Source organism: Odontesthes bonariensis, chromosome 19, assembly GCF_027942865.1.
Source record: "Odontesthes bonariensis isolate fOdoBon6 chromosome 19, fOdoBon6.hap1, whole genome shotgun sequence".
In the NCBI taxonomy this organism is placed as follows: domain Eukaryota; kingdom Metazoa; phylum Chordata; class Actinopteri; order Atheriniformes; family Atherinopsidae; genus Odontesthes; species Odontesthes bonariensis.
Window position 1 is genome coordinate 4420415 of NC_134524.1, and position 22060 is coordinate 4442474.

The window sequence follows — 22060 nt, forward strand, 5'->3', positions numbered from 1 at the left end:
TCGTGTCAGAGTGTGCTCAGTAGGTCGGTTTGAGGGGGTCCGGTTTGGCGAGAATCGGGTCTCTGCACTTTGCGGATGATGTGGTTCTGTTGGCGTCCTCAGGCCGTGACCTTCAGCTCTCACTGGAGCGGTTTGCAGCCGAGTGTGAAGCGGCTGGGATGAGAATCAGCACCTCCAAATCTGAGACCGTGGTCCTCGGCCGGGTTGGGAACGAGTTCCTTCCCCAAGTGGAGGAGTTCAAGTATCTCGGGGTCTTGTTCACGAGTGAGGGACGAATGGAGCAGGAGATTGACAGACGGATCGGTGCGGCGTCTGCAGTGATGCGGCCTCTGCACCGGCCCGTCGTGGTGAAGAAGGAGCTGAGCCAGAAGGCGAAGCTCTCGATTTACCGGTCAGTCTATGTTCCTACCCTCACCTATGGTCACGAGCTGTGGGTAGTGACCGAAAGAACGAGATTGCGAATACAAGCGGCCGAAATGGGTTTCCTCTGCATGGAGAGGAGTCAGATGAGGTGGCTCAGGCATCTGGTTAGGACGCCTCCCCGGTGAAGAGACCCCGGGGGAGAACCAGGACACGTTGGAGAGACTATAGCTACTCCTTCCTTTGGGTGAACCGTGTTCATTATTCATGTTTTATGGGATAAATAAGCTGTTCTCGTGGTGGCTTTTACCAAAGCGTCGGCAGACGGCTACAGCTAAACCTGCTGAACAAGATGTCAGGTGCATGATCGTTGTCATTGTCACGCCATCGTGGCACCAGCTGCAGAAGCCAATAGAAATGTAGAACGGCTGAGGCTGTGTACTTAAATGAACACGGAACAAGGAAGATTTCCATTTCAACGACCGCCCAGTTGGATTGAAAAGAAGCTCAGCCCGTCTTAGATTTGCATTCACTCCACAAGGTGCGTGAGGTCGTCACTTCTATCTGATTTTACAGACTGAAGCCAAGGTAAGACTAAAGCTTTCTCTTCAAGTTCAAGTCCAACTTTAAAGTCACTTTTTTCCCCTGAATTTAGTTCAACATGTTTTTTTAAAGATGCTGAAATCAGAAGGAAGGATTCAGTATTATCTTTGACTTTATCGACACCTCTGATTGTTTCATCTGTGCTACAGACCGTCAGCGTCGGAGCTCTCGGTGCCCAGCGTTGTTTTTACAGCCTGAAAGTTTGACGAGAGGAACCTGCTGAAACCTGCAGAGCCTGCTGAAACCTGGTGAGTCGGCAGTTTTTACTGACTCCTTTCAACAGATTAATGTTTCAACTGATCCACGTTAATGTCTGTTAAGTTTAAAAAAACACCACACAGATTGTTTCAGGCTGTGTCAGGGTTAAACCTGTCATCAAATATGTATCGGGCTAAATAATATATCTCCGCTACACAAAGTTCCAGTTCTATCGTTCTCAATCGATAAATTATAGTTTTTGTGTTCTTCAAAGAGTTTGTTCTAACATAAAAACAACAGAACTTTTGAAGTGTATTTTCTTTCCTCTAAATAATGTTTGGCAACAATCAGGGCCGGCCCAAGCCTTTATGGGGCCTTAAGCAGAATTTCATTTGGGGCCCCCCTACCATCACCTCAGCTCCAGATGCCTCATTATTCCACAGGCTAAACTGTTATGTGTGTAACGGACCCACAATCATTAGCATTATTTGTAATCCTCTTACATTATACAGGTGTCATTCTTGTTTTTAACCTTAAAGGGAAAGCAAACTCATAAATATGGTTTAATTAACTTCTACATAAAGAGTGATGTATAAGTATGGCTCATTAATTTAACTATTTGAAAGTAACATCAGCAGGCTGGAGACTGCATTTATAGTAAACATGTTAAATAGTTTAATTTCTTTCAGATGTGCAATGGTGTGCAAAATGTCCAAAATACAAATACAAAATAGAATCAAATGACATCTTACAGAAAAATAAAGTTGTAATAAAATTAAATTCAAAATTGCTCTCGGGGCCCCCTGGTGGCGTGGGGGCCCTAAGCGACCGCATAGTTGGCATATGCCTTGGGGCTCTGGCAACAAGTCAAGTATTTTGTGTGTTTCGTCCTTTTCACTCACACAGAGCTGTGTTGCTGCATCGCATTCCTTTTCTCGCAAATGGAAACTTAAGGCAGTAATTTCTGGAAATGGGTCACATGGTTTGTGATGTCATGCAGGGCTTGCATAGAGCTGTGCATGCAGTGACATGCGGCTTCACTTAGGTCCGGGGCCCGGGGGTTGGGGACCGCTGCTCTACAGGACCTTTTAGCTGAGAAAACAACTTGTTGAACATTTATATCGTTGTCTTCCTCGCCATGCTGGACTCTACCTGTTGGACTCTTGCTCAATAAAAATGTTTGAGCAATACCATCTCATTGTTGCATCAGTTTATGAAGCCACGAGAGAGCAAAGGCGACTGAAAAGAGCTCCCAGCTTGATTCAGTAGCAGGTAAACGTGCCTGAAAGTAAAAAGCAGACGTCGGAGAGGACTGTTTGAAATTAATGAGAGAGTTTCTGTGCCTTTGAATGTTTTGCTTTGGATTATCTTGAGATAAAAGTTTGGCCATTTTTATTGTGACGCTTCAGCTTTCAGCTGAATCTGAGTAGAACAAATATCCAACTGTAATTCCTGTGTGACTGAGTGTAACTGAAAACCAGGCAACACGCTGCCTACAGGTGTGTTACAGATGATGTAACTTTTACTGTTCAAAGTCCACAACATACTTCTTTTTTCTTCCAGGCAAACATTGCTGTTCCAGAGTTGCTCAGCCTTTTTTGAACAAATTAATGTTTCAACTGACCCACGTTAATGTCTGTTAAGTTTAAAAAAACACCACACAGATTGTTTCAGGCTGTGCCAGGGTTAAACTATATATATATCAGCCGGGGCTATTCAGAGACAACACGGGAAGCCGGGCAGCCTCTCCCATTCTCTGGCGAAATTGCTACATCTTCAATGTTAAATTGACGATAAAACAATTATTCACAAAACACAAGATATGCCCAATACTGCATTTACTTTCATAACTACAACATGTTGTCCTGTAGCTTAATGAAGTGATTTGTTCTGAAATCGCCGCCGTTCACTGAGGAAATCATGTTATGAAGCCGCCACTAACAGCCGGGCTTCCGAGCCGAGGGACGCCGGCTTCAGGAGGGGGGGGAGAGTCAAGTTTTTTTTCTACAATTCTAGGTCATCATTGGCTAAATCGACAAAAACTCATCACTTCCGGAAGCCCGGCGTCTCTGGGGGTAGATTAGACGTGGGCGTGTCAATATGAGGGGCTGTGTCGTGATGATTGGAGTTAGTGTTTGTCCATCATGAGAGATGTTGTGGCAGCCGAATTTTTAAGCGGGGAGAAGCACGCTGGAACTTCAGTCCCAAAGCGGGTACGAAAGAGACTGGTTGTCTGTGAAAGTGCTGTCGGAGTTTCACTCATTTCCCATCGTTTCCATTTCCATCCTCACACACATACACTTTTGTAAATATTACACTGTAAATAAGAAACACGTCCTTGTTTAGAAGTTTTGTCAATCATATTCCTGTTGTGCATTTGTTTGTCGTGTTAGCTAGTTAGTTTTGTTTGTCGTGTTAGCTAGTAGTTTTGTTTGTCGTGTTAGCTAGTAGTTTTGTTTGTCGTGTTAGCTAGTAGTTTTGTTTGTCGTGTTAGCTAGTAGTTTTGTTTGTTGTGTTAGCTAGTAGTTTTGTTTGTCGTGTTAGCTAGTAGTTTTGTCACAATGGCGGCTATGCTCGCAGCTAAGCAGTTAGCAACACCAAATGTAGTTGACATGCTTTTAGCCAAGTGTTTTGATAGTCTATTATACGCATAATATGGGCTTCCCCTGTTTTAAAAGTCAGCAGCCGCCACTGATATATATATATATATATATATATATATATATATATATATATATATATATATATATATATATATATATACGTATATATGAGATGACATACTCATATATATAATTTTTATATATATATATATATATATATAATTTTTGAGGTTACTGTTGGTCAGCATTTTGATTTAAAGGATTTTATAAGCAGAAAATGTGTTTTCCATTAGGTTCTAAAGTCAAGAGCAAACACCGACTGCAACAAGATGACACAGACTACAATTGGGTAACAAATATATTTAGCGACATTTTTTAAAATTTTCTCTGATTCTTCATTTAATCCCCTTTATCGATGTACTCTGTTGTATGAAAAATTCTTTGCAGGTTTGGACGCCACAATGATCCCCTTCAAGAAGAAAGTACGCAGCGCCGTGACGCAGAACAGAGACCAGCACTGCCTCTGAAGACGTCCAAGCTCTTACCATCAGAGTGTGTGTTTGTGCCTACAGAAGAGGAGCAGGAATTACTCACAAGCTTATCTGTAACTTTAGAACAAGCTCATGAAATTGAGGAGAGAACACGTGAGCAAAGCCATTATCCTAAATGGCATGAGCGCCGTAGAACCAGGGTGACCGCCTCTACGTTTCGTGAGGTGTGTCATTTCACAAGTGACGAGACTGCCGAATCAGGGATAAAACGCATAATACAGACAGTGAACCCGACAGAAGACATGCAGAGAGGTCTTAAGAAGGAGCCTAAAATAATAGCTGAGTATAAGAAGCTGATGAATGTTACCTGTTACCCCTGTGGTCTTGTCATTCATCCTGACACCCCTTGGCTTGCTGCTTCCCCCGATGGCGTTGTTTTCGACCGCGATGAAAAGCCAACATTTGGCCTCGTTGAAGTCACATCCACCAAGAAGAAAAAGTTTGCAGAGTGTAAGTACATAGAAGGAGAAAATGAGCCTTATCGTCTTAGGGAGAACAGTCGATATTACTGGCAAGTGCAGGGACAGCTGCTCATCACTGGGATGCAGTGGTGCGACTTTGTTGTCTGGGCCAAGGATGATTATCTCATATTACGAATACGTACCGATGAAACAGTGCAAAGGGAAATCAGACAGAAAGTTGACCCTTTATTTTTCTACAAATACATGCGAATTTACCTGTCTTGGAAAAGAGAATAAGAAAACATGGCTGAAGGAAACCCCCAGAGATGGGGACTCGAGTCACTGTGACTTGGACTCAAGTCGACTCGAGTCGCTGTTTTGAAGACTTGTGACTTGACTTGACATAAAATAAAAGACTTGAGACTCGACTCGGACTTGGAAGTTAAAGACTCGGCACTTGACTTGAGACACGATGACTTGAATGACTTGAGTGTTAAGCATCTAGCATAACTTCGAACTTTGTTCGTCATTTTAAGATCCATTCTGACCAGTAAGTGCTCGTCAAATTAGCTAATATTATCCTGTTAGCCTAGCCGGTAGTTAGCTAACGTTAGCTTGATATGATACGGGGTGGACAGGTTGGACACATTGGCCAATGATGTTTACTGACAGTTACTTATATCTTTACTTATAACTTTATTAAGATCAGATTCTGCAGGTAAAATTGCAATAATAAGGTGACTTGACTTGACTTGCCAAAGAAAAAATTACTTGGGACTTGCACATGCCGGCTACACACTTCCCACTTCCTGCATATTGTTGCTCGATTGTTTAGGCTTCACCTCTGATGACTCTTCACACTCTCAAATGATAAAAACGTGATTAAAACATGCATTAAACAGACGATGCTATGAATTGCTTTTAAAACACTGCATTTTAAATAAAATATGAAATGTTTAGGCTCGTCCAGCCCTTAATGGTTTGTGTCATGTTTCCTGGTTTCTGTTGAAGTTTCTGGTTTTGGTTTAGTTGTGTGATTTTTGTTAAGTTTTGACTTTTACTTATATATAACTGGAGTGGGGGACTGGATTGTGTCGTGGTAAGATTGCCACCTTTCATGTGGGTGATCTGGTTTTGAATCCTTGCTGTAGCAACTGCAGTTTAAATATCAATTAAAGTATTTTCTCTGCCTCACCTGCCTCCTGTGTCCTGCATTTTGTTTCACTCGTGCAGTTCCACACAGCAGTTTGGACCGTCACAGGTACATATGTAAGTGCTTTGAGTAAGAAATTAAGTGCTTTTCACACAAGCACCATCCTCCTAAGGTCCCGAAACACTGATTTTATAACGGTAACCTGCGCTCGATCCATATTTAAATCACGAAAAATGACATTAAAGAAAATCTATGGTTGAAACTCCATATGTTTGAGGTAGACTTTGAACTTAAATATATAAATACAAAACACTTTAAATACATTTTCATTGAGAAAATCAATTCAATAATTGTTGATTAAACCCAGAAGGCAACAACTTAGCTGATGATGTCACACACATCAGGCCAATCAGACACTCATCAAGAAAGTCAATGAAAACTTTTTAAATTTTTATTATAAAGCAACAACAAAAGCTTAATGAAATAGGAAAACTTTGGTCATGTCGTGTTTGTTTAATTATTCCAGTTTATGTTGGTTTAGTAAAATATTATTCGCCGCACAAACAATCGCATTTAACAGACGATTATAAGTTTTATTTAGGGCTGGGCTAGTTAACTCGTTACTATCGCGTTAACTCGTTAATTATTTAACGCCGATACATATTTTATCGCGCATTAACGCAGGTTTTATTTATTTATTTAAATCTTTTTTTTATTTATCTTAAATTTAAAAAATAATTAGGTAAATAAAAAAAATTGGCAGAGAGAGGGGGAACAACATGCAGCACAGGGCCGTTCGATGCGGAACCTGAACCGGGGCCAGCTGCAGCGAGGACTATAGCCTCTTTTCATGGGGCGCCTGCTCAACCCACTACGCCACGGACCCCCCCTGTTTTATTATTGGGGCCTGCCATAGCATTGCATAGGAGAGCAGTGCCTCCATGCAAATGCATGGCAAGGCACCTATTACTATTCCGTTGGCAAAAGTCTATGGGATTTAACATTGAAAAGGGGTCTCTTTATTTATTTATAGATTTACATATTTATTCCTCCGTCCACATTCACCTCTTTAAAGGGACAGTTCGCCGCTTTAAATTTTTAAATTTAAACGGCTTTGATGCCGTTTAGGCTTGAATGCTTCTTCTTTAGACCTTGCGAACCATTCCTGAGCAGCCGTGATTGGTTGAGCGATACGCACACTTTGGCAGGCCCCTTCTAAATTTCTTCAGAAATTTTCTAGTAGATATATTTATTCTTCCGTCCACATTAATGCGGGCCCATCCCAACAATATATATATATATCAAAACGACCGACTCGATGAGTTTTCGCAGGCTATTAATTTTATTGAAAATTGGAGTTACCATGGCGACTTAATAAGCAAAAAACAGTCCCCCAAAGCCCCGCTGGTGACCCCCCATGACTACATGCTGTCCCTGTCCAGCGGGGAGCTGAACGGCAGCCTGGCCAACACCATCACCAGCTTCGTGGACAAAGGAAAAGGTAACTGCCCCTTTTTCACTAGTGGGGCATTAAAGGGACAGTTCGCCTCATTAAAGGGACAGTTCGCCTCTTTAAAGGGACAGTTCGCCTCATTAAAGGGACAGTTTGCCGCTTTGAAGGGACAGTTCGCCTCTTTAAAGGGACAGTTCGCCTCATTAAAGGGACAGTTTGCCGCTTTAAAGGGACAGTTCGCCTCTTTAAAGGGACAGTTCGCCTCATTAAAGGGACAGTTCGCCTCTTTAAAGGGACAGTTCGCCTCTTTAAAGGGACAGTTCGCCTCATTAAAGGGACAGTTCGCCTCTTTAAAGGGACAGTTCGCCTCATTAAAGGGACAGTTTGCCGCTTTAAAGGGACAGTTTGCCGCTTTAAAGGGACAGTTCGCCGCTTTAAAGGTACAGTTGGCCGCTTTAAAGGGACAGTTCACCTCTTTAAAGGGACAGTTCGCCGCTTTAAAGGCACAGTTCGCCTCTTTAAAGGGACAGTTCACCGCTTTAAAGGGACAGTTCACCTCTTTAAAGAGACAATTCGCCGCTTTAAAGGGACAGTTCGCCGCTTTAAAGGGACAGTTCGCCTCTTTAAAGGGACAGTTCACTTCTAAAGGTACAGTTGGCCGCTTTAAAGAGACAGTTCGCCGATTTAAAGGTACAGTTGGCCGCTTTAAAGGGACAGTTCACCTCTTTAAAGGGACAGTTCGCCGCTTTAAAGGCACAGTTCGCCTCTTTAAAGGGACAGTTCACCGCTTTAAAGGGACAGTTCACCGCTTTAAAGGGACAGTTTGCCTCTTTAAAGGGACAGTTCGCCGCTTTAAAGGGACAGTTGGCCGCTTTTAAGGGACAGTTGGCCGCTTTAAAGGGACAGTTCGCCTCTTTAAAGGGACAGTTCGCCTCTTTAAAGGGACAGTTCGCCTCTTTAAACGGACAGTTTGCAGTTTGAGCGATACGCACACTTTGGCAGGCCCCTTCGAAATTTCTTCAGAAATTTTCTAGTTTGTTTTACTCTTCCACAAACCTCTGCTGGCGTAGGCTATAACTTGAGGCTTCCCACCTTGCTCTTGATTCAGAGCGGCTCCCAGACATGAAGAGGAAGCATCTAATTGTAGTATATGGTGGATCCACAAAAGGGAAGAATGGGGGCAAATGTTAACTTGTTAACTCACGCTCGGATGTCCACTCTGCATCAAAGGGGGCGCAAGGTTTACACAGTCCTCGTTCATTTGTATAGTTCATCTTTTTGGCTGGATTATTCATCAGTGAGATCATTGAGGAGCTTGATGATCTTAGGTTAGGCTTCCACCAAACCAAGGAGACTCTTCAGCTCCTCTCAGTTCTTAGAACGTGGTATTTTACATGATTAAAAGAACTGACACTTCTCGTGGGACAATTTCAGACGCTAGTCCTCGAGATGGTGTAGCACCTCCATGAGCCTGAGCTCGTGCTAGTTGAGGGTCTCGGAGAAAGACAACGAGGTGATCTAAAGACACACCAACTCTGCTTGGATGGCGTTCTCCAACACACTTTTTAATTAGGCCCTGGAAAGTACTGGAAGTGTTGCTCACATCTTTTGGTCTACATTAGTAGGGATGGGAATTGTTAAGAATTTAGCAATTCTGGTTCCATTATCGATATCTTTATCAATTCGGTTCCTTGTTGGTTCTCTTATCGATTCTCATCCAGCTATGTAAAGTACAAATTGCTTTGGTTGCAGTAACACTTTAACACATTGACTCCCAAGTCACGTAAAACTACGTTTTTACTGCCCATGCGTTGGCTCCCAAATGGTAAAAATACGTTTTTACGTTTTTTTTATGGATTCTGAATCTATACATTCTTAGAATCCCTCCACCTACTTGGTGGTTTTATGAACATGTAAACTCCTTTGACACAAGGACACGACGCAAATCCTCTGACCTGGATATGTAAGTATCTAAAGTGCGACAGGCTGAAAGAGCGCACGTTTCACAAAAGCCCCAATATCTCAGTTTGTTGTTGATTTTGGTGGATACCCACCTTGGTTTAGCTAAGGATAGCTCGCTAATGGCGGCACCTAGAGACACGCAGTTTTGACCCACAACGAGTTTAAAGTCTCAGCTTTCAAACGAGCCATAACATGTTTCAGTGGCCCTATCACATAATATGCTGTGACTGTACAAAAAACGTAAAAAAAAAAAGGTTTAGAACGCTGGGAGTCTACGACATAATTCCGTAAACACCGCCGGTATTCAATGTGTTAATTTCAATTATGCACCAGCATTTAATCTATGTCCACCTCTGTCATCGCTTAGCAGCGTGTCAAAGACTTTACATTCGTGCAAAGTAGCTGCATGCTGTGTGGTCAAATGTTTCTGCATGTTGGAGGTATTTCCCCCTTTGATGTGATCACAGCTCTGCACGTGTCGCAGCTGGCCCTAGTATTGTCCTTTTGGGTGAAATACAACCAAACTTTGGAACGCTTCTGCCTCGACGCCATGTTAGAAACATTCTGAGCCAAAATGCGAAGCTTGCACATGATGTCATCGCGCAAATGCGTCAGACGTTAGCAGAACCTATAAACGGGATCGTTAGGCAGGCGGATTAACGATTCTGCAGAATCGAACTACTGGGAGCCGGTTCTCGATTGCCATCCCTATACATCAGAACTCCTATAAGCCCAACGGACATGCAAATGCTGTGGAACCTGTTGGGTGTAGTTCAGTTGCTTTGGATTACAGCCAGGTAAGCTGCTTTTCATATTAAGGACTATTGTACACGGGCCTGTTTCTCAGCTGTGGAAGAATAACACCAACCTTTGAATGCTGCTGTATGACAGCTCAGACACCCATTAGGGTCGTCCCTTCAATTGTATTATTTTGACTGAAATAGGTTCTCATTGATGTCAAATTCATACTCTGGATGCCCAGAGAAACATGATGCCCATTAAAAAACCACACCAAAACCATAGTTGTCGGCTACAGTCTAAACAATATGCCATTGTCACGCCATCGTGGCACCAGCTGCAGAAGCCAATAGAAATGTAGAACGGCTGAGGCTGTGTAATTAAATGGACACGGAACAAGGAAGATTTCCAATTCAACGACCGCCCAGTTGGATTGAATAGAAGCTCAGTCCGCCTCAGATTTGCATTCACTCCACAAGGTGCGTGAGGTGAGGTCGTCACTTCTATCTGATTTTACAGACTGAAGCCAAGGTAAGACTAAATCTTTCTCTTCAAGTTCAAGTCCAACTTTAAAGTCACTTTTTTCCCCTGAATTTAGTTCAACATGGTTTTTTAAAGATGCTGAAATCAGAAGGAAGGATTCAGTATTATCTTTGACTTTATCGACACCTCTCTGATTGTTTCATCTGTGCTATAGACCATCAGCGTCGGAGCTCTTTGTGCCCAGCGTTGTTCTTACCACCTGAAGGTTTGACGAGAGGAACCTGCTGAAACCTGCAGAGCCTGAGGTGAGTCGGCAGTTTTTACTGACTCCTTTCAACAGATTAATGTTTCAACTGACCCACGTTAATGTCTGTTAAGTTTAAAAAAAACACCACACAGATTGTTTCAGGCTGTGTCAAGGTTGTGACAGGAGTACAATATACATATATATTGTAAGGTACATATAGGTTGAAACATTGGGCCTCATGCAAGTACATTTTCGTATTTTTATTCTAAATTTCTCTCACTTTTTTCGTATGAAGGTCTCGTACGAACACGCCACGTCAGATTCAACAAACGCTCTTAACTTCGGAAAAAGTGTGTAAACGACCTGCGTAAATGATGAATCACACCTGTGCGTATCTAAGTTCACGTGCACGAGGATACAGTAGTAGATTTGCATACTCCACGCCCTAAATTATACCAATGTAAGGCTGTGCTTCCTCGCTCCTATGCCAGGAAGTGTTGAGTGTTAAGTCATGAAAATGACATCAAGGCGCAAAAAGAACAACTTTAGGGGCTCTGAGATTGAAATTCTGCTTTCAGAGATCCAAAAAGGAAAATCTGTCATTTTTAGCAGTGTAAGCAGTGGACGGGACCTGCTAAAGCGAAGAAATGGGAAGCAATTAGTGCTATTGATACCATGTCACCTGTAGTTCGTAATGTCACCGAAATAAAAAATAAATGGTTTGATATGAAAATGGCTTAAATAAAACGTCTCGCCATGGCCAGGCGATCGATGGCTGCAACTAAAGCCGTGCAATCAGCTGTTGCCTCATCATGATGGCTCTTTGATGGGGCGGTCCATGGGGGGGGTCTTCTGGCACCACACTTTCTGGTCTGCCTGGGCTGGTTCAGGTGGAGACCCTCGTTCATGGCAATATTGCGCCATGAACGAGGTATCGAGACACACCCACCTGGCCTTCAGCTCAGTGCGCTCCACAACAGCACGGGTGCTTTGATGCGTATATGTGTGCAGTCTATTGCTCCAATTATGATTGGCAGTCCAGCCACGGGATGAAAGTCCCTCTTAATTTGTACTTGTTGGACAGCGGCGTATGGGAATCTGATGTACCATGGGTGATAACCTGATGAGAGTTTTGATGACCAAGGGGAGCGCACGACTCACAGAGGACTGGGACACCCCCGATCTGTCTCCAGTCTCCCTCTGAAAGGTTCCAGTGGCCAAAAATCCAAGGGTGGTGACCTGGACGTGTGGTGGAATTGGGTTTGATCGGCGTGTTTCTCTCTGGAGTTGTGGCTCTAGCAAGCTGCATATTTGCAGCAGCACAGTCCTTTGGAATCTTAATCGCGATGTCAGCCATTCGTCTGTCTCCACATGGATATCTACACGGTCTCTTCCAAGAGCCTGACGCACTAAGGCATCCGAAAGTAGAAAGTCAGCCGCTGGTTACACTTCCTATTGACCTTGTTATATACAGATTCAAATGAACCTTCAATTAGTGCACAATTTAAGTCAAACAGAATAATGTCAGCATAATTATGGGGTATAATGTATATTTATTTATGTTTTCTTCAAAGTAATTAAATATACAATCCATTAGTCAAGCAAACGTGATTTGAATAACAGCGGACTATTTTGGGAAACTCCTACGACAGGTCTGGATCGCTCGTAAATTCTGTTTGTACCTGAAAGAAAACGTAAAATACGAAAAGATTGGTGAATGCGCAAATTCTCTTAAATCACTCGTACGGACGATTTAAGAACAAATCTGTGCGTACGAACGCTTCTTGCATGAGGCCCATTGAGTTTGAGTGTGTGTGTGTGTTGCAGAGGGGGAGGTTCACATGGGAGTAGGCGTGTGTGCGTAAAGGTGTAGACTCACCGGTGACACAGGTGTGAGAGTCAGGGTTGGGAGTAGCCATAATTTTGTTGACCGCCACGCTACGCCACGCCACGCCACGCCACGCCACGCCACGCCACGCCACGCCACGCAACGCCACGCCACGCCACATTTATTCATTCATCACCTTATGTTTCCGTTTAATCCGCTGGTTTTCATCTTTACATTAATCCATATTTGCTGCGCTGTGATAACTCTGTGCGGTTTGATTATAATAAATGAAACAAAAGCATATCTTGGATCTCAGCGTATCTCTTGCCATAAACCAGTAGCGCGTCACAAATAAAGGAACCTAAGGACCCAACCTTAAACTCTGAGCGGCTAAAAGGTTTGTGTTGGAAGCCGCAACATATTTATATATATATATATATATATATAATTTTTGAGGTTACTGTTGGTCAGCGTTTTGATTTAAAGGATTTTATACGCAGAAAATGTGTTTTCCATTAGGTTCTAAAGTCAAGAGCAAGCACCGACTGCAACAAGATGACACAGACTACAATTAGGTAACAAATATATTTAGCTACATTTTTTAAAATTTTCTCTGATTCTTCATTTAATCCCCTTTATCGATGTACTCTGTTGTATGAAAAATTCTTTGCAGGTTTGGACGCCACAATGATCCCCTTCAAGAAGAAAGTACGCAGCGCCGTGACGCAGAACAGAGACCAGCACTGCCTCTGAAGACGTCCAAGCTCTTACCATCAGAGTGTGTGTTTGTGCCTACAGAAGAGGAGCAGGAATTACTCACAAGCTTATCTGTAACTTTAGAACAAGCTCACAAAATTGAGAAGAACACACGTAAGCAAAGCCTTGATCCTGAATGGCATGAGCACCGTAGAACCAGGGTGACCGCCTCTACGTTTCGTGAGGTGTGTCATTTCAGAAGTGAGAAGACTGCCGAATCAGGGATAAAACGCATAATACAGACAGTGAACCAGACAGAAGACATGAAGAGAGGTCTTGAGATGGAGGCTGTAATAATAGCCGAGTATGAGAGGCTGTTGAATGTTACCTGTTACCCCTGTGGTCTTGTCATTCATCCTGGCACCCCTTGGCTTGCTGCTTCCCCCGATCGCGTTGTTTTCAACCGGGATGAAGAGCCAACATTTGGCCTCGTTGAAGTCACATCCACCAAGAAGAAAAAGTTTGCAGAGTGTGACTATATAGAAGGAGAAAATGAGCCTTATCGTCTTAAGGAGAACAGTCGATATTACTGGCAAGTGCAGGGACAGCTGCTCATCACTGGGATGCAGTGGTGCGACTTTGTTGTCTGGGCCCAGGGTGATTATCTCATATTACGAATACGTACCGATGAAAGAGTGCAAAGGGAAATCAGGCAGAAAGTTGACCCTTTATTTTTCTACAAATACATGCGAATTTACCTGTCTTGGAAAAGAGAATAAGAAAACGTGGCTGAAGGAAACCCCCAGAGATGGGGACTCGAGTCACTGTGACTTGGACTCAAGTCGACTCGAGTCGCTGTTTTGATGACTTGTGACTTGACTTGACAAAAAATAAAAGACTTGAGACTCGACTCGGACTTGGAAGTTAAAGACTCGGCACTTGACTTGAGACACGATGACTTGAATGACTTGAGTGTTAAGCATCTGGCATAACTTCGAACTTTGTTCGTCATTTGAAGATCCATTCTGACCAGTAAGTGCTCGTCAAATTAGCTAATATTATCCTGTTAGCCTAGTCGGTAGTTAGCTAACGTTAGCTTGATATGATACGGGGTGGACAGGTTGGACACATTGGCCAATGATGTTTACTGACAATTACTTATATCTTTACTTATAACTTTATTAAGATCAGATTCTGCAGGTAAAACTGCAATAATAAGGTGACTTGACTTGACTTGCCCAAGAAAAAATTACTTGGGACTTGCACATGCCGGCTGCACACTTCCCACTTCCTGCATATTGTTGCTCGATTGTTTAGGGTTCACCTCTGATGACTCTTCACACTCTCGAATGATAAAAACGCGATTAAAACATGCATTAAACAGACGATGCTATGAATTGCTTTTAAAACACTGCATTTTAAATAAAATATGAAATGTTTAGGCTCGTCCAGCCCTTAATGGTTTGTGTCATGTTTCCTGGTTTCTGTTGAAGTTTCTGGTTTTGGTTTAGTTGTGTGATTTTTGTTAAGTTTTGACTTTTACTTATATATAACTGGAGTGGGGGACTGGATAGTGTCATGGTAAGATTGCCACCTTTCATGTGGGTGACCTGGTTTTGAATCCTTGCTGTAGCAACTGCAGTTTAAATATCAATTAAAGTATTTTCTCTGCCTCACCTGCCTCCTGTGTCCTGCATTTTGTTTCACTCGTGCAGTTCCACACAGCAGTTTGGACCGTCACAGGTACATATGTAAGTGCTTTGAGTAAGAAATTAAGTGCTTTTCACACAAGCACCATCCTCCTAAGGTCCCGAAACACTGATTTTATAACGGTAACCTGCGCTCGATCCATATTTAAATCACGAAAAATGACATTAAAGAACTGAAGTAAATCTATGGTTGAAACTCCATATGTTTGAGGTAGACTTTGAACTTAAATATATAAATACAAAACACTTTAAATACATTTTCATTGAGAAAATCAATTCAGTAATTGTTGATTAAACCCAGAAGGCAACAACTTAGCGGATGATGTCACACACATCAGGCCAATCAGACACTCATCAAGAAAGTCAATGAAAACTTTTTAAATTTTTATTATAAAGCAACAACAAAAGCTTAATTAAATAGGAAAACTTTGGTCATGTCGTGTTTGTTTAACTATTCCAGTTTATATTGGTTTAGTAAAATATTATTCGCCGCACAAACAATCACATTTAACAGACGATTATAAGTTTTATTTAGGGCTGGGCTAGTTAACTCGTTATTATCGCGTTAACTCGTTAATATTTTATCGCGCATTAACGCAGGTTTTATTTATTTATTTAAATCTTTTTTTTTTAAATTTGAAATTTAAAAAATAATTAGATGAATTAAAAAAATTGGCAGAGAGAGGGGGAACAACATGCAGCACAGGGCCGTCCGATGTGGAACCTGAACCGGGGCCAGCTGCAGCGAGGACTATAGCCTCTTTTCATGGGGCGCCTGCTCAACCCACTACGCTACAGACCCCCCCTGTTTTATTATTGGGGCCTCAACTCTAGGCTGTCGCTAGGTGGTTGAACGCATTGATATGAAGGGAGAGAAAATAGCTCCAAGCGATATGAGGTCTGACTTTTTCGTGGAGAACGATTTCGTGATGCATATGTATTACTCTTTTGAACGCATATTGGTTTGAGAAGCAAAACGCTTTATTTTTTAAACCCCAGCCAACTAGCCGGACTACTTTCGTCAACGCCAAAACGAGGCTGGAACTCTGCTCACAGGACGCAGCAGGGGGTAAGAAGATGTTCATAAATGATGTTGCTGATATGGGATGTCATACAGCTTCATGTCAAAAGAGGCGAACTATCCCTTTAACTTCAAAGAAGCATAATGAGCCATTAGACTCAGACTCAGCTAATAAAGTCATATTTTGATGGTTTATTCTTCCATCATGGCTGCCACTCGTGCATAATCAGCACGGCTGCAGCTGAACTGTAGTCGTGTTAATGTTTGTCACCATGTGGTTGTACCTGCTGACTCCGCTGACGGGGGGAGGGGAATATCTGTTTCGACTGTACGTTTCTCTGCCTTTCATCAGAGGCCGATGACCACGAGCATCTACAGCGGTTCCTCCGCCCTGCGGGTCCAGATGTGATGAGAAGGAATTAATGAATGTGACACGCTGAATGAAGACGATCAGTTTGAGTTTTACGTACCGTCGCGTTCTTCCCAGATGAAGCCTTGGTGTCCAACTCAATTTATTTCAGGAAAAAGACATCTCGCAACACCATTCTTAGAGCCGATTCCTTTCACCCACAGCACCTTATTGATAACATCCCTTTTGGTCAGTTCCAGCGCTTACGCCGCATCTGCAATGATGAGGCGGAGTTTGAAAGACAGGCCAATGACATGACTGACCGCTTCAGGAAGAGAGCCTACAAGCCTGATACGGTGGCGCAAGCCCGGTCAAGAGCGCAGGCTCTGAAGCGCTCAGACACTCTGATTAAAAAGAGCCGTAATCGAAATAAACAATCTCGCCCCTTTTTTGTTACACAATACAGCTCAGAGGCCAAACAGGTTACACGGATCATCAGGAATAATTGGGCCATTATTAACTCGGACCCTGATCTGCAACAGATCTTTCCTGAACCCCCGTTAGTCTCTTACAAAAGAGCTCCGACACTGCGCGACAGACTCGTACACACCCATCTTCCTCCTGAGAAAAAGGAGAGTTGGCTCAAGAGACCGGTGGGAGTCTACCGTTGTTATAATTGCCCTCACTGTGCTCATCTTATTCCTTCAAAAGCACTTACTGATTTCAAATCCAACAAGGAATATAAAATAAAAGATTTTATAAATTGTAACACCACGTTTGTAATTTACCGTCTGTCCTGTCCGTGCCCAGGTGTGTTCTATGTAGGACGCACTAAAAGGCGCCTACGTGATCGGCTTGCTGAGCATAAATATGCGATACGCACTGAAAATGCTGACTACCAGATGGCCCAACATTTCCTACAAGCGCACAATAAGAACGACTCCTTGCTAAAAATTGAGGCTTTGGAGCACATCAGGCCTTTAGATAGAGGCGGTGACCGGATCCGCAGGCTCAACCAACGTGAGACGTTGTGGATCCACCAGTTAGATGCGCTTAGGTATCCAGGCCTTAATGAAGATATCGAGTTTAAGTTTTTATGATATTTTGTCTGTATGTTGTATTGATGTCAATATCTGCCCACTTGTTATTTTGAATATCTAAGGGGTATATTGTTTTGTCATGCTGTAACTTTGACAACAATTATTGTATTGTGATCTATGCCCCCCCCCCCCCCTCCCTCCCTCCCTCCCTCCCTCCTCTATGATAGGTGTGCCTTAGTCTCCCAATTGTATTGGTGGCACACTAATTTTACGCCTGATTCAGGGGTGGGGTTAAACCGTTTTAACCGTTGTTCATTCTTTGTCTTCTGCTTTGCCCTGATGAAGACCACGGAGGTGGTTGAAACATGTTGGCATTTTATTATGATTAGCCAAAGTCATTAAAGGCTTTTTAATTTAATACCTTCTTCCTGTTCTACTTTTGAGTGCCTGGGACTTATTTCTTTTCGATCCAGTATTATCTTTGACTTTATCGACACCTCTGCTTGTTTCATCTGTGCTACAGACCGTCAGCGTCGGAGCTCTTTGTGCCCAGCGTTGTTCTTACAGCCTGAAGGTTTGACGAGAGAAACCTGCTGAAACCTGCAGAGCCTGAGGTGAGTCGGCAGGTTTTACTGACTCCTTTCAACAGATTAATGTTTCAACTGACCCACGTTAATGTCTGTTAAGTTTAAAAAAACACCACACAGATTGTTTCAGGCTGTGTCAGGGTTAAACCTGTCATCAAATATGTATCGGGCTAAATAAGACATCTCCGCTACACAAAGTTCCAGTTCTATCGTTCTAAATCGATAAATTATAGTTTTTGTGTTCTTCAAAGAGTTTGTTCTAACATAAAAACAACAGAACTTTTGAAGTGTATTTTCTTTCCTCTAAATAATGTTTGGCAACAATCAGGGCCGGCCCAAGCCTTTATGGGGCCTTAAGCAGAATTTAATTTGGGGCCCCCCTACCATCACCTCAGCTCCAGATGCCTCATTATTCCATAGGCTAAACTGTTATGTGTGTAACGGACCCACAGTCATTAGTATTATTTGTAATCCTCTTACATTATACAGGTGTCATTCTTGTTTTTAACTTTAAAGGGATAGCAAACTCATAAATATGGTTTAATTAACTTCTACATAAAGAGTGATGTATAAGTATGGCTCATTAATTTAACTATTTGAAAGTAACATCAGCAGGCTGGAGACTGCATTTATAGTAAACACGTTAAATAGTTTAATTTCTTTCAGATGTGCAATGGTGTGCAAAATGTTCAAAATACAAATACAAAATAGAATCAAATGACATCTTACAGAAAAATAAAGTTGTAATAAAATTAAATTCAAAATTGCTCTCGGGGCCCCCCGGTGGCGTGGGGGCCCTAAGCGACCGCATAGTTGGCATATGCCTTGGGGCTCTGGCAACAATTCAAGTATTTTGTGTGTTTCGTCCTTTTCACTCACACAGAGCTGTGTTATTGCATCGCATTCCTTTTCTCCCAAATGGAAACTTAAGGCAGTAATTTCTGGAAATGGGTCACATGGTTTGTGATGTCATGCAGTGCTTGCATAGAGCTGTGCATGCAGTGACATGCGGCTTCACTTAGCTCACCACATCGTGACTGTTTCTGGGTTCTGTTCAAGCTGTGATGCTGAAATGCTCTACAGGACCTTTAGCTGAGAAAACAACAAACTTGTTGTTTGAGCAATGCCATCTCATTGTTGCATCAGTTTATGAAGCCACGAGAGAGCAAAGGCGACTGAAAAGAGCTCCCAGCTTGATTCAGTAGCAGGTAAACGTGCCTGAAAGTAAAAACAGACGTCAGAGAGGACTGTTTGAAATTAATAAGAGAGTTTCTGTGCCTTTGAATGTTTTGCTTTGGATTATCTTGAGATAAAAGTTGGGCCATTTTTAGTGTAGTCTGTGAATAGTTCAGTTCTTCTAGTACCACTCCCATTTTCTTTAGGCAACTGTCTTGATAGCAAAGTGACTCAGAGGTATTTCAAAGCCACAGCAGATGATTTACTGAAATGCTTAATTGTGCATACACTTAGCCATCTATACTGGTGATGTAACAGCTCTAATTTAGCTTTTTCTTCCACTTTTGGCACCTTGACGTTGTGTCTATCTCTGAGCGTTACTGACACGATTTAAGTGTGCAACAGAGGTCCGTTTTCATCAGCTAGTGTTAGCACAGTGATACAAATTCATTCTAAAGTTGTTAAACTACAACATTAATGTTGAGTAAAATCAAGACTGAAGTTTGAAGATTTTGAGGAAGAAATGTTCCTAAAACTGAATCTTGGTTAGGAAGGAACTGTTAAATGAAGAGGATGACTCATCACTACAACCCAAAACTGACTCAGTCTTAGGTGCTGTTTACACATACCCGGGTATTTTGATAAACGAAGACCTTTCCCTTCGTTTGTGCCTTTCGTTTATACACAAACAGAGTTTTTTCCTCCGAAAACGAGGCATAAAAAAAACTCCGGCAAAAGTGGAGATTTTTTAAAAACTCTGTTTAGCGTTTGTGTGTAAACTGGTTGAAAGAGACAAAAATGGAGTTTTGGGCAATTGAGAATGAGGAGTTGTCGTCATAGTACAGAGCCCCGCCCCTATCCGCCATGTTGGCAGGAGTCCACACACATGAGCCTGGCGCCATACTTTCTTCTTGAAAAGGATCCGGAAGTTCTTCCTGTCAGCAGTTCTCTATTTGGCTTCTGATTGGCTTGTGTGGAATTCTCATTGTTCTAACATTGCCACCGTCAGGCTTGGCGTAATTTAACAGCTCTTGATAGCGTATTTATGCGGATCAATGTAGATGTGTTTTTTTTTTTTAAACGGGGCTGTGTGCACCAAGTTATTTTTGCAAGCGAAGGTTAGAAAATATGAGTTTATCAAAATACCCGGGTATGTGTAAACAGCACCTGAGGCCTTTCAGAGACTTTGAGGCAGTTGTCACCACCTTGACATTTTCAAGTATTTCAACTAACTGTAAACATCTATGCAAAAGTGACACATATGGTTGTATTCTGAAAAGCCTAACAAAAAACAATATGAGAGTGAAGTGAATGTAATACAAACAAGTTTTATTTAAATTGAGGGGAAACACAACTGTACAAAAAAACAAGTTTTAGAGGTCTTCAAACAGTGCAAGAAAACACACTATAAATATATCTAGCCAAGACTTTTGAAGGTTGAACCTTGTAAACAAAAGTGTTGGCTGCATAAAAGTAAAAAGTGCAGTCAGAAATGTTTTGTTGTTTCCACACAAACTGTAAAAAAGTCATTGTAACTCCAGGCAGTGTCTCTGTTAGTTGAATACTAATTAGATGGGTGTGTAACACCCCTGATTGCCCCCACCCCCCTGTCACTCTCCATGTGATAAAGTGTGTTTATGCTGGCTGAATGGGGCGTGTTCTCACCTGTGAATAGCCACTCAATCACCTGGTACTTTACATGTGAATAGCGATAGGTGTGGCCTAGGAGGCTGCTGCAGTTAGAGAGTACAGGAAATCCAAAGATTTCTGTTCACTCTCTTTAAAAAGGGCCAGCTATATCATTTATTTTAATATATATATATTTGAAAAGTAGAAGTTTCAAGGTTTTTAATGGTGTCACTTATATGTTTGAATGACAAAAACTCACAGAGTTACAGATGTGTTTTTGGAGACGTGTCAAAAATCCCGCCGGCGAGTTCTTAGACTCCAGAAGAGCTGAGACTATCTGTCATTGAAACGTGATGATTTCTTTTCAGAATACATCTGTATACATCTGGAAACATGGCAGAAGGAAACACCAGCTCCAGGGTAAGCAAAAGGGTAATGTTTCCTAAAAATGATGGAAGAGTTAAGTTTTTTTCTGTACACTAAAACGCCAGTTTCATAGCTAATCTCAGGAAGTGTTATGCATATCCAACTGTAATTCCTGTGTGACCGAGTGTAACTGAAAACCAGGCAACGCGCTGCCTACAGGTGTGTTACAGATGATGTAACTTTTACTGTTCAAAGTCCACAACATACTTATTTTTTCTTCCAGGCAAACATTGTTGTTCCAGAGTTGCTCGGCCTTTTTTTTACTTTGTTTCTTTTTTTTATTTGTTTCTTTTGAACAGTCTAATCACCCATTAGTGTAGTTTACTCTAGAGAAACTAGTTTGTTTGCTGCTTATAACAGGTTTATGCCAGCCACTGTATTATGTGTCCTACCAATACAGAAGGGGGGACAATATGGGTCCAAGTGACAGGGAGACCTTGGTCACAATACAATATGACTATAATATGACAGCTTCTGTCTCTCAGCGGGCAGTAGCTCCATTGGCACCCATCAAAATTTCTTGAGCAATTTTCTAGTTTTCTAGTTTTCTAGTTTTCTACCGTTTCACTAGGTCTTTCCTTAGGTTTAGCCATCTCAGCTACCAGCCTGTTCTCACTCTTAGCTCCTCACATCCTGGGTGTCAGAACACTTTCATCTTGGCTAACTTAAGTGTAGTTTTCGGTAAATATTGACCAATAATGTGCATTGATTACTACACTGACTATGTATTTTATCAACATTTTTCTTTTTTGGAGCGGCAGAGACACATTTATCACCGTTTTAAATCCACAAGATCCTCTACGAGGTACCCTCCACAGTAAATTATTTTAAAGAAGATTTAAATGAC

At 42.1% G+C, this 22060-nt stretch overlaps 2 long non-coding RNA genes across 3 annotated transcripts; both read left to right on the forward strand.

Moving 5' to 3' along the window:
• The first annotated feature begins 677 nt into the window (after positions 1-677).
• On the forward strand, positions 678-21207 carry LOC142368922 (uncharacterized). 2 transcript variants are annotated; one of them, XR_012767455.1, is made up of 3 exons: positions 678-948; positions 17919-18009; positions 21156-21207. It is a non-coding gene; the product is annotated as an uncharacterized LOC142368922 (long non-coding RNA). The 2 variants fall into 2 exon arrangements; XR_012767456.1 differs by lacking the exon at positions 678-948 and adding an exon at positions 10510-10553.
• LOC142368921 (uncharacterized) lies at positions 10723-14930 on the forward strand. Its single transcript, XR_012767454.1, has 3 exons — positions 10723-10810; positions 13100-13155; positions 13254-14930. It is a non-coding gene; the product is annotated as an uncharacterized LOC142368921 (long non-coding RNA).
• Positions 21208-22060: the final 853 nt, after the last annotated feature.